This window comes from Cyrtonyx montezumae, unplaced genomic scaffold (assembly GCF_038088225.1).
Source record: "Cyrtonyx montezumae isolate F1298 unplaced genomic scaffold, pur_monq_1.0 scaffold_46, whole genome shotgun sequence".
Classification (NCBI taxonomy): Eukaryota; Metazoa; Chordata; class Aves; order Galliformes; family Odontophoridae; genus Cyrtonyx; species Cyrtonyx montezumae.
In genome coordinates this window covers 928865-940000 of record NW_027072052.1, presented here as the reverse complement: position 1 = coordinate 940000, position 11136 = coordinate 928865, and positions in this window count along the sequence as shown.

Genomic DNA, 11136 nt, shown 5'->3' with positions numbered 1-11136 from the left:
CCGCGCTCCGGGCTCTCCCGCGAGAGCCGGACGGAAGCGCGCGCGACACGGCACCGCCCGGCCGGGGCTGACCCGCCCTCCGAGGCCGGCGGCGAAGCGGACGGGGCGCTGGGAGAAACTCCCCGGCCCGGCCGACGACGGACGTGCTAGAGGAGAACGCGACCTCGAGGCGGGCGCGACCCCTCGGCTCGAGGACCCTTTCCCGGGGCGGCACGCTCCGCAGCGGGCAGGGACGCGGCAGGGAAACCGACCTGGGTCTGCGGCGGCCCGTAATAGGCAGAGGGGACGGACCCCCGAGGCAGCGTTACGATCGTGGGACGCGCCGCGCAGAGGCTCTGGGCTCGCCCGCGCACAGCCCCCAACTTATTCGCCTCTTCTTTCTTTTGCTTTCCGGTTTTCCCCTCATTTGCCACCCCGCCGCGTGGCTGCTCGCGGCCGGCACCCGACGGACCCCGAACCGAGGCAGACGCCGGCACCTCGCACTACAAACGCGGTACACCTGCGGCTCGCGGGGCCGCTCGGCAGTCACACAGCCGGCTTCGGTCGGACGAGCCCGTCCCTGGGAGCCGAGAGGGCGGGCGGACGAGCGAGCGCAGCCCGGGCTGAGTGCCCCAAAGCCGCCAAAGCCACCGCCGCTCTCGCTCCAGCGGACGAGGCACGTTTCACCTCGCGTGCTACGGGAAGCGAACTGGAGAGGAGGCCGCCCGTGCCTGAACACCGGACGCCGAAGCGCCGAGCCGCCGGGGGCCCTCTCCGACGCGACCCGAGTGGCCTCATCGATCGATGGAAGGAAGGTCTGCAAGGCGGAAGGCGCGAGCCCTTCCTGTGAAGCGGCGGAAAGACACCGCAACGCTGTGCAGGCAGGTGTGCGTGGACAACGTACCGCGAGAGGTGCTCGCCCGTGCCTGAACACCAGCCCGCCCCACGCGACCCCGAGCGATTCGGGGAGCGGGATTGAGCCAGCCCGCCGGGAAGCCTCTCCGACGTGCCCGAGGAGCGCCTGGGGATCAGATGGGCTCCTGCGTGCGGGTGAGGATGAGGTGCAAAAAAACGAGGCGCCGCCGCCACGACCAACGAGCTCGGGGTCCCGGCTCTTCACCGAGCGCCCTGGGACACCCACCACCACCGCTTTTCGTAGCCGCCGGGGACTCCCCCTGCGCGCATTCGAGGGGCCGGCGGACCGGCCCGTGCCCTTCTGTTTTTTGTTTTTTTTTCTCTCTCGCCCGCTCGTTTCCTCGCCAGCGTTTGCCCTGGTGCCGCGGGAGCCGGCTACGATCCCTTCTCACTGTCGCCTTCTCCGGCTTTTTTTCGCTCGTGGCCGCCCTCAGTTCTCGGAACGGCGGGGACGGGGAGGGGTGACACCGACCAACACCACCGGACCCGATCGAACGAAGAACCGGCGCTTGAGAAAACCGCCGCCGCCGCCGCCGCCGCCGCCGCCAAACTTCCTCGCCAGCCGGCCAAACTCGCCCGTGAGCGCCCGCACATCGCCGTCTCCGGAGCAGAGTACGCACTCTCTCCTATAGACGGACAGGAAAGGCATCCAGAAAAAAGAGTCGCGCAACTCGGGCGCCGACTACCGGCGCCTGCTCGGACACAAGCCGGGCTTTACCTAGACGTAACTGGAGGCACAAAACGACAGCGACGCCTCTGAGACCTCCGGAGCAACAGCGCCACCACCCCCCCCACCCAGGCCGCGAAGACCAAGAGAACCTGACGCCGGGTAGACCTAGCCGCAGACGGCAAGCCGACCCGGCAGCGCCCTCTAGGCGCCTCCTCGGAGCGCTCGACTCCGTCGGAGCGAGGTAGACGTGGCCGGACGTTGCACGACGACCCCGGAGCGCCCTCTAGGCAACACCGCTTGGTACGCCCATCTCCGTCGAAACCGGGTAGACGTGGCCGCAAAACGCAAGCCGCCACGGCAGCGCCCTCTAGACCCCTCGGAACGCTCAGCTCCGTCGGAACCGGGTAGACGTGGCCGGAGACCGCGCGGCGCCCCGGCTGACACCTCCGTCCGCCGGCGCCGCCGCTCGCGACGAGCGACCGCAACGGCCGTAGCCGGGAACGCGGGTCCGGCGTTCCCAAGCGGCACCGGCATCGAGCACCGGACGCAAACGTTCGAGACGGCTTTAGCAGGGTAGACGTGGCCGCCGTTTCCGAGAAGCGCGGGCAGCGAGCTCTCGCCGCCGCCGTTCGGGTTAGCGCGGAACGGCTGTTGCCGGGTAGACGTGGCCGGCGTTTTTTAAAACGCGCGGTGATCTTTCGCCGCCGCCGTTCGGTTTAGCGCGGAACGGCTGTTGCCGGGTAGACGTGGCCGGCGTTTTTTAAACACACGCGCTGTGATTTCTCGCCGCCGCCGTTCGGGAAGCGCGAGAGGTTCTCCCGGTTCCTAGCACAACTTGACCGGAGACGACAAGCCACTCGTCCGCGCCATCTCCAAGCCGCCGCGGAGCTCTCGAAACCGTCGGAGCTGGGTAGACCTGGCTGGACACTGCACGACAACCACGTAGCGCCCTCTAGGCATCTCCCGTTTTTTACGCACTCCCTCGAAACCGGGTAGACGTGGCCGGAGACCGCAAGCCGCCCCGGCAGCGCCCTCTAGGCGCCTCCGCTTGGCACGTCCAACTCCCTCGAAACTGGGTAGACGTGGTCGGAGGCCGCAAGCCGCCCCGGCAGCGCCCTCTAGACCCCTCGGAACGCTCAGCTCCGTCGGAACCGGGTAGACGTGGCCGGAGATCGCAAGCCGTCACGGCTGCGCCCTCTAGGCGCCTCCGCTTGGCACGTCCGACTCCGTCGGAACCGGGTAGACGTGGCCGGAGATCGCGCGGCGCCGCGGCTGACACCTCCATCGGCCGCCGCCACCGCTCGCGACGAGCGACCGGATCGGCCGTAGCCGGGAACGCGGGTCCGGCGTTCCCGAACGGCACCGGCATCGAGCACCGGACGCAAACGTTCGAGACGGCTTTAGCAGGGTAGACGTGGCCGCCGTTTCCGAGAAGCACGGGCAGAGAGCTCTCGCCGCCGCCATTCGGGTTAGCGCGGAACGGCTGTTGCCGGGTAGACGTGGCCGGCGTTTTCAAAACGCGCGGTGATCTTTCGCCGCCGCCGTTCGGGTTAGCGCCGAACGGCTGTTGCCGGGTAGACGTGGCCGGCGTTTTTTAAACACGCGCTGTGATTTCTCGCCGCCGCCGTTCGGGAAGCGCGAGAGGTTCGCCCGGTTCCGGGCACACTTGGCCGGAGACGGCAAGCCACTCGTCCGCGCCATCTCCAAGCCGCCGCGGAGCTCTCGACTCCATCGGAGCTGGGTAGACCTGGCTGGACATTGCACGACAACCACGTAGCGCCCTCTAGGCATCTCCCGTTTTTTACGCACTCCCTCGAAACCGGGTAGACGTGGCCGGAGACCGCAAGCCGCCCCGGCAGCGCCCTCTAGGCGCCTCCTCTTGGCACGTCCAACTCTCTCGAAACCGGGTAGACGTGGCCGGAGATTGCAAGCCGCCCCGGCAGCGCCCTCTAGGCGCCTCCGCTTGACACGTCCAACTCCCTCGAAACCGGGTAGACGTGGTCGGAGGCCGCAAGCCGTCCCGGCAGCGCCCTCTAGGCGCCTCCGCTTGGCACGTCCAACTCCCTCGAAACCGGGTAGACGTGGCCGGAGGCCGCAAGCCGCCCCGGCAGCGCCCTCTAGGCGCCTCCTCGGAGCGCTCGACTCCGTCGGAGCAAGGTAGACGTGGCCGGACATTGCACGACGACCCCGGAGTGCCCTCTAGGCAACACCATAGTACGCCCAGCTCCGTCGTAACCAGGTAGACGTGGCCGCAAAACGCAAGCCGCCCCGGCAGCGCCCTCTAGGCGCCTCCTCGGAGCGCTCGACTCCGTCGGAGCAAGGTAAACGTGGCCGGACATTGCACGACGACCCCGGAGCGCCCTCCAGGCGCCTCCACTTGGCAAGCTCAGCTCCCTCGGAACCGGGTAGACGTGGCCAGAGATCGCACTGCTCCCCGGCTGACACCTCTGTCCGCTGTCGCCTCCTCTCGCGACGTGCGACCGGATCGTCCGTGGCCGTGAACGCGGGTCGGGTCCGGCGTCCCTAAGCGGCACCGGCATGGAGCCATCCGAGCTGAGCAGACCTGGCCCTGGGAATACCAAACTCGCCGGCAGCGGACTCTTTCCGCTGACGTACGGGACGCGCGGTTCGCCGCAGGACCGGACCGACCCGTCGAGCCACCCTGTGCACACACGGGAACCTACGCCGATGCGGAGATTTCGGGTGCGTGTGCGCCGGGTAGACCTGGCCAGAGATCGCGAGCCCCCGCCGGCAGCGCCCTCTGGCCGCCGCTAGGGAGCGCGCGAGTTGGGCGGGTCCGGCAGGGGCCGGGCGGAGCCCTCCCGACATTCCCGAGCCGGAACCGGAAGCGATCGTCCGCCATCTTGTCGGCGGTCGCGTGGCGCGGTCAGGCGGTAGAGCGCCCGTTGCGTGTCGGCATCGCTCTCCCGTTGTTTCCTTTGACTCCCGACGCGGTCCTAGGTCGGGTATTTGAGACCTAAGCGGCACCGGGCTCGCGGCGGGTGCTGCGGAGGGACCCGGGCAGAGCGGGCGGACGGGCCGAGGTAAGCCGTACGCGCTTGAAATGGGCCAAGCGGCGGGAGCTCGGGGTCGGTCACGGCCGCTTCGGGCCACCACACGGGCTCGGGGAGGAGCGGGCGGAAAAGCGCCTGACGGGGTGGGACCTCGACCTCCCGGAAGAACCGGGCGGCCGGGGAGATGGGTCAGTGCCCCAAGCGGGAATAAAACGGAAAATCGGGTAAGCGAGGCGCTACTGGCGTGCAGACGTGCAGCCCCTCTCCCGCCCCCAAAAGGATCCTTATGGGTCTCTATGGGAAACTGCGGGTGGCTGTGTGGGCACAATGGGGTTCCTGTGGATCTCTGTGGGGCATTAAGGGGTCTCTAAGGCTCTACGGAGTCTGTGTGGAGCACTATGCGGCAGAATGTTCTCTTTATGGGGTCCCTATGGTGCTCTGTGGGGAACAGTGTTATCTCTAGGGTCCCTGTGGCTCGCTATGGGGCACTATGGGGTCCCTGTTGCTCTCCATGGGGCACTAAGGGTTTTCTGTAAGGCTCTATAGGGTGTCTGGGGGACCCTGGGTCCCAGTGTGTCCTTATGGGGCTCTATGGATTTGGATGGGGCACTATGGGGTCTTAAGGAGGTATCCGTGGAATCGGTATTTTTTTAGGGGGGGGGAACTCTATAGGGATGTGTGGGGCATCTGTGGGGCAGATGTTGGGATGGATCTGGTCCAGCTACAGGGCGGCTGTGGGATGTCTGTGGGGCACAGGTGAGGAGGATGAGATTCTCAGCGGCCTCGTCCGGTGGGAGACCGCCCGTAAAGTCTCGGTGTCCCTCCTGCGCCAGTTTGTTTCTTTCTTCATCTCTCCTCTCGCTCTATGTTTCCTTTTCACCAGGTGCCTGGGTGACTCTCAAGGCAGTTGAACTTCCAGGACTTGAGACCTAAGCCACACAGAGAGGGGCCTGGTGAATGCCCTTCCGCCAGTAAATCTGCTGCCGCTGTGCCATGACAGACCCACCTCACACAACCCCCCTTGAGCTGAAGGGTGCTACGGAGGGACCTGGGCAGAGCAGGTGGATGGGCTGAGTCAAAGCCGTACATGCTTGAAAGGGGGGGCCAAGCGGCGGGCGCTCGTGGTCGGTCACAGCCACCCCAGGCCACCACACAGGCAGGAAAAGCGGGCGGAAAAGCGCCTGATGGGACGGGACCTTGGTGTGCCCCCTGACAGCTGTCCGAGCAGGAGCCAGCAGCGTGCCCAGGCAGCTGAGCAGGGTCTATGGGTCCCTATGGTGCACTAAGGGGCTGCTGTAAGGCTCTATGGGTCCCAGTGTGTTTCTGTGGAGCCTCTATGGGGCTCAGTGGAGTACTAAGGGGTCTCTGTGGGTTTTGATGGGGCACTATGGGCTTTTAATGGGGACAGGTTTTTTTTGGGGGGGAGAACTCTATAGGGATGCGTGAAGCATCTGTGGGGTGGATGTGGGGAGCGATCTGGGGCAGCTCTGGTTCAAGTATGGGGCACAGGTGATACGGGGCTGATGTGGGACCCTGCACTGAATCTATGGGGGAAACAGTGGGGTACTGACAAACCCCATGGGGCAGCCATGGGGCTGGTGGTATCTGCCTTGCCCCTCTGCCCTACCCCACTGCCTTACAAAAAAGAATAAAAAAAAAAAAGCCCCAAAACAACCAAAGGAAGGGCAGCCCAAAGGAAGGACAGCAGGCCAGGGCGGGTCCACGGTGAGGGGGATGGGGAGCAAGGTGGAAAAACCCCACAGCTCGCTCAAGCGAGCGAAGTCCCGGTGAGCAGAAAAAAGGACGGACAGAAGGAAGGACGGACAGGCAGCTGACAAGACAACAGATCTCAGTGAAGGAACAAAGGGAGGGAGGGAGGAAGAATATTGGGGAGGAAAAAATCAAAAGCAATTGGCCGGAGGATCCGGGGTGGAGGTTCAGAAAAAGCTGGCTGCCGAGTCTGGCTGGAGCGTTGTGACTGGGAGAAAAAAAAAAAAGAAATGGGATTTAGGTGCACAATACAAACATACGTACGTACGTACCTAAATACGTATATAAGTTATATAAAAATAAAGAGGCAGCCCTCCTGACCAACCACTCCCCCCCCAATGAAAAAAAAAAATCGGCCAGAAATTGAAAAAAATATATATATATAAATACGAAGAAAACAAATTAAAAAGATGAAAAAGTATTTTTGTCTTAAGACAAAAAAACAAAGAAAGTATTCATTATTCAATAATTAATTCAATAATTATTCATTTTAATTAAAAAAAAAACAAACCGCCTTTCACCACCACCAACAACCCCTTCCCCCCAAAAAAAACACAAAAGCACTTAAAATAAAAGTAATAAAAAGTTCGGTAAAAACATGACACAGACCTCGGGCGGGGTGGATCTGTGGGAGGTAAGGTTGGAGGAGGGGGGTGGGGGTCTTAAGGGGGGGAGGGAGGGAGGCAGAGGGAGAGAGACACCGATCCCAGCCTGGCTGCTTCATCACGTGTACCCCGCTGAAGAAGGAATCTTCAGCCGGACAAAAATAATTAAGAAGTAAAAATAAAAACAATCACGGATAAATAAATGAAAAAAAAAAAAAACACGGGGCAGAGGGGACTGGGAGGGGGAAGCGAGCGGGCCGACAGGTCTACCCGTCTGCCCGCGGCCCGCCAGCCAGCCCGCCCTCGTGGAAGGCGCTGCAGCGGTGGGCGGGGAGAAGGATGGGGGGCAGGGGTCGCGATCGCAGTTACATAAATAGTTAAAATATATATCGATAGGAAAAAGAAAATAATCGAACGATGTTATATTTTTGTAATAAAAAATTTTACTTTTGAGAGACATATGAAAAAAAAATTCAACAGGTGAAATAGAAATAAAAAACAATTTAAAAAAATTAAATATTTTTTTGGAACAAAAACAAATAAAAAATGAAAAAAATATATTTTTTTGGGAAATAAATAATTTTAAAAATGAAAAAAATAAATTTGAGAATACATACGTTTTCTTTTACAAAGGTATTTGTGAAAATAGATTTGAAAATGGAAAGAAATTTAAATTGTGAAAAATATATAAATAAATAAAAAGGAATAAAATTACTGCAAAAAAAGAAAAATAGTTAAAAAATATAATTTAAAAAGTCAAGAAATAAAAATAATTTAAAATATATTATTTCGTGAAATTAGTACATAAAAATAAAGAAGTAATTAGAAATGGAAAAGTAAATAATTAAAAATTGAACAATGAGAAAAAATAAATTGTTAACTAAGTAATGAAAAAATAATTTAAAAGAGCTACAATTAAATAATTAAAATTGATTAAATAATTGAATAGTTATATATTTGGAAATGAATAAATGATAACTAATTAAAAAATAAAAATTTAAAAACAAATACAATTAAAAACGGATGAAAAGTAAATAATTAAGAAAGAGAATGATTTAAAGTTAAATAATTTGATATAAAGAACAGAAATAAAAAAATAAAAAAATAATTTTCTTTTACTGAAATAATGATGAAAGTGAAAAATTAAATGTTAACTAAAAATTTTTAAAGAATTTTTTTCGAAATTTTGTGAAAATAAAAAATAATTAAAAAGAGCAAATGGCAAATAAATAAGAAATATAATGATGAAAAAATACATTTTTTTTTTCGAAATAAATAAATAAATAGATAAATAACTGTTGCCGCAAAAAAAGTTAAATGTTAGCTAGAAAAAAAAAATATGCTGCACCCCTGGAGGCAGGCAGCTCTCGCGGCAGACGCCGCAAGTGGGGGGCGGGAGCTCTGGAAGAGAATATTAGATGGTAGATAGATAGACAGACAGACAGACAGATAGATAGATAAGGAAAGAAGAAAGGAAACAGGAAAGGAGAAAGGAAATTGAAAGGGGAGGGAAAGGGAAAGAAAGAAAAGAAAAAGTCGGCCAAGTCAACCCCCTGGCTCGGGGCAGAAAAGGCCGCCGGGAAGCTCGGCCCGCCAGGTCCACCCCCAGCTGTGCCGGAGGGAAGGAAGCGGTGCACCCCGCCGGTTCGGCTGCCCGACCTCCCCCTTCGCGGCGCGAGATCTGAGGCTGCGGCGGGAGACGAAATCCAAGGCAGGGGGCGCGCCCGGAGACGGGATGCGGGGCGCCTCACGCCGGCGAGACCAGGGGGCGGACGCCGCCCGGCGGGCTCGAGAGGCCGGCCGACCGCCCCCCGGCCCCGCACCCTCGCAGAACGCGCCGCGGGCAGCCCGAGTCTTTAAACCTCCGCCGGGCTCTGCGGCCGGGGTGCTGGTGGTGGGGTAAAGGGAACGCGGCCAGGGGCCGGTCCCGCCCCCACACCAACCCCCCCACCCACAACGCGCAGGCGACACACGGAAACCTTTTCAAGAGCTAGGCTACGTTTGCCACCTGTTTAGAGTAGAGGTAAGGAAAATAATCATAACCCTTCAAATCTCCTTCTTAAAAAATGTATTTTCATTGACATTTATTGTATTTCCATCAATAAACTCGCAGTGAAACTTCTAATCACGTCTTCACAATATTATAAACTCACAGCAGAACATAGAAATTCAATTAATGAGTTCAGAAAACAGTATGTATTAAAGAAGAACAAGTACAGAATGGTGAAAGTTTTGAAAGCTCAAGTATTTGAGTATTTCTACTTTGTGTTCTGGAGTCTTTCACAACTTGACAGAAAGCTTTGTGAACATGCATTAATCCCACACCAGTAATCTCTTGCTATTCAATACATATTGCAGAGGAAAGAAAAAACATCATAGAATTAGATTATACTGAGTTGGAAGGGATCCACGGGAATCTGAGTCCAGCTGCACAGATGACCATCCAAAAATCAAACCAACTGCCTGAGAACATAGCCCAAGCAATTACTATTCTAAAATAATTATGTCTGTGTACGAGTTCAATCAAGTCAAATTGGCATGTGCTACCAGGTGTACCATAGTCTATAAAAGAAGCAAAAATTAAGAGGACACTGGTGGAGGTGTGCACATAACCCAGACTGGCTGAAGGCTGACAAGTACAGAGAATCCAAACCTCTACTTCAAAGCCAGCAGCCAGCCCCAGAACCTTCTAAATGTAAGATCTCTTCAATTAAGTCGAGCATCAGCACATCAATTCAGCAGTAGTATTTCAAAACACATCAGCTACTGTTTTACCTTCCCACAATGCTTACAGAATTTAGGTACCCACAGTCCTACTGAAACCACTACTGCAAAAGGACAAGACGGTGTTCATACAGAAAAGCACAGTCTTACTTTGTGATAGACAAAAAGCCTAATGGTGCTCCAACTTGAGAATTACTTACATTCATTACTCATTCAATCAGACATTCACACGTAACATCTAAGACTTCAAGAATATTAAACTGAAAAAGCTTTATTAAATAATTTCTATACTCCCATTTACTCAAGTTTCATGCTTTTTTTTTCTTGTTTTATTTTTTGCTATACTAAATCCTGCTGTTTGATCACGCTCTCACCAGGAGGAAAACAAAAAAAAAAAAACAAACAACAACAACAACAAAAAGAAAAGCTGCCTGGTAGTCAACTTTGGCCACCTGGAAAGGAGGAAGCAGCAGCCAGATACAAATTTGCATCATAAATGACTGCCCATATGTTCAAGTACTATCACAACCAGGCTCCTAAAATATTTACCAGCTTGCATGGTCTCAAGTTTCCCATCATTCCTCTACAATCATTCCTCTAAAAAATAAACAAAGAAAAAGTCACATCTTATCATCACACGTTCTGATGCTGGCACTTTCTAAGGAAAGTATTTCCCAAACTTCACTGGTACACTACTTTAGGAGAAGCTAGATAACCCACAGGTTTATTCAATTTCAATACCCACCCCAATAGATATGGCAGCTATTTCTACTACTTAAAGATGAACTTTTGTGCTCAGGCAAAAGATATGCATTAATTCTTGGAAATTCTGCTTTTACCTTTCAGGAATTCTTTCCTAGGTTCTTTGCCAGAAATGCTACATTTGCAAAGGAATCAGTAAGGCCAATCCCTCCACCCATTTATCCCTGCTGTAGACTCACAGTAACGGGGAGTGAAGTTTTGATTAAAGCCCCAAGAGCATGAATAGACAGCAGACAAAAGGAGATGAGGAATTCTGCAATAATTTCATCAGCATAAGATTAGGAAGAATAAAACAAATCACATCAATACCTGAAAGGTAAATTCATGTCTATATAGTTTATAAAGTTTGGCTGAGAATAAGAGTTCTTCTTTAAAAGGGTTAGCTGTTATATAAAGTAGGATGATTAACATTTCAACCAAACGGACAACAAACCACAATGTAGGTTGGCCCAAACTACAGTGTTTTATTAAAATCTTTGCTGTTTTCATCTTAGCACAACCTACATTCCCCACATGCTTCCCTTTGTGACCCAAAAACTCCCACTAGATTCACATGCAGATCCTGGATTAGCAAATGGCCATCATCTTTCATGATTTAGGGGTACAGAGAAAAAATTGAAACTATGGAAAACTGTCGAGGTATTTTTTATTTTATTCCGTATCACTAATAAATGTCTATCAGCTTAATTTAATTTGT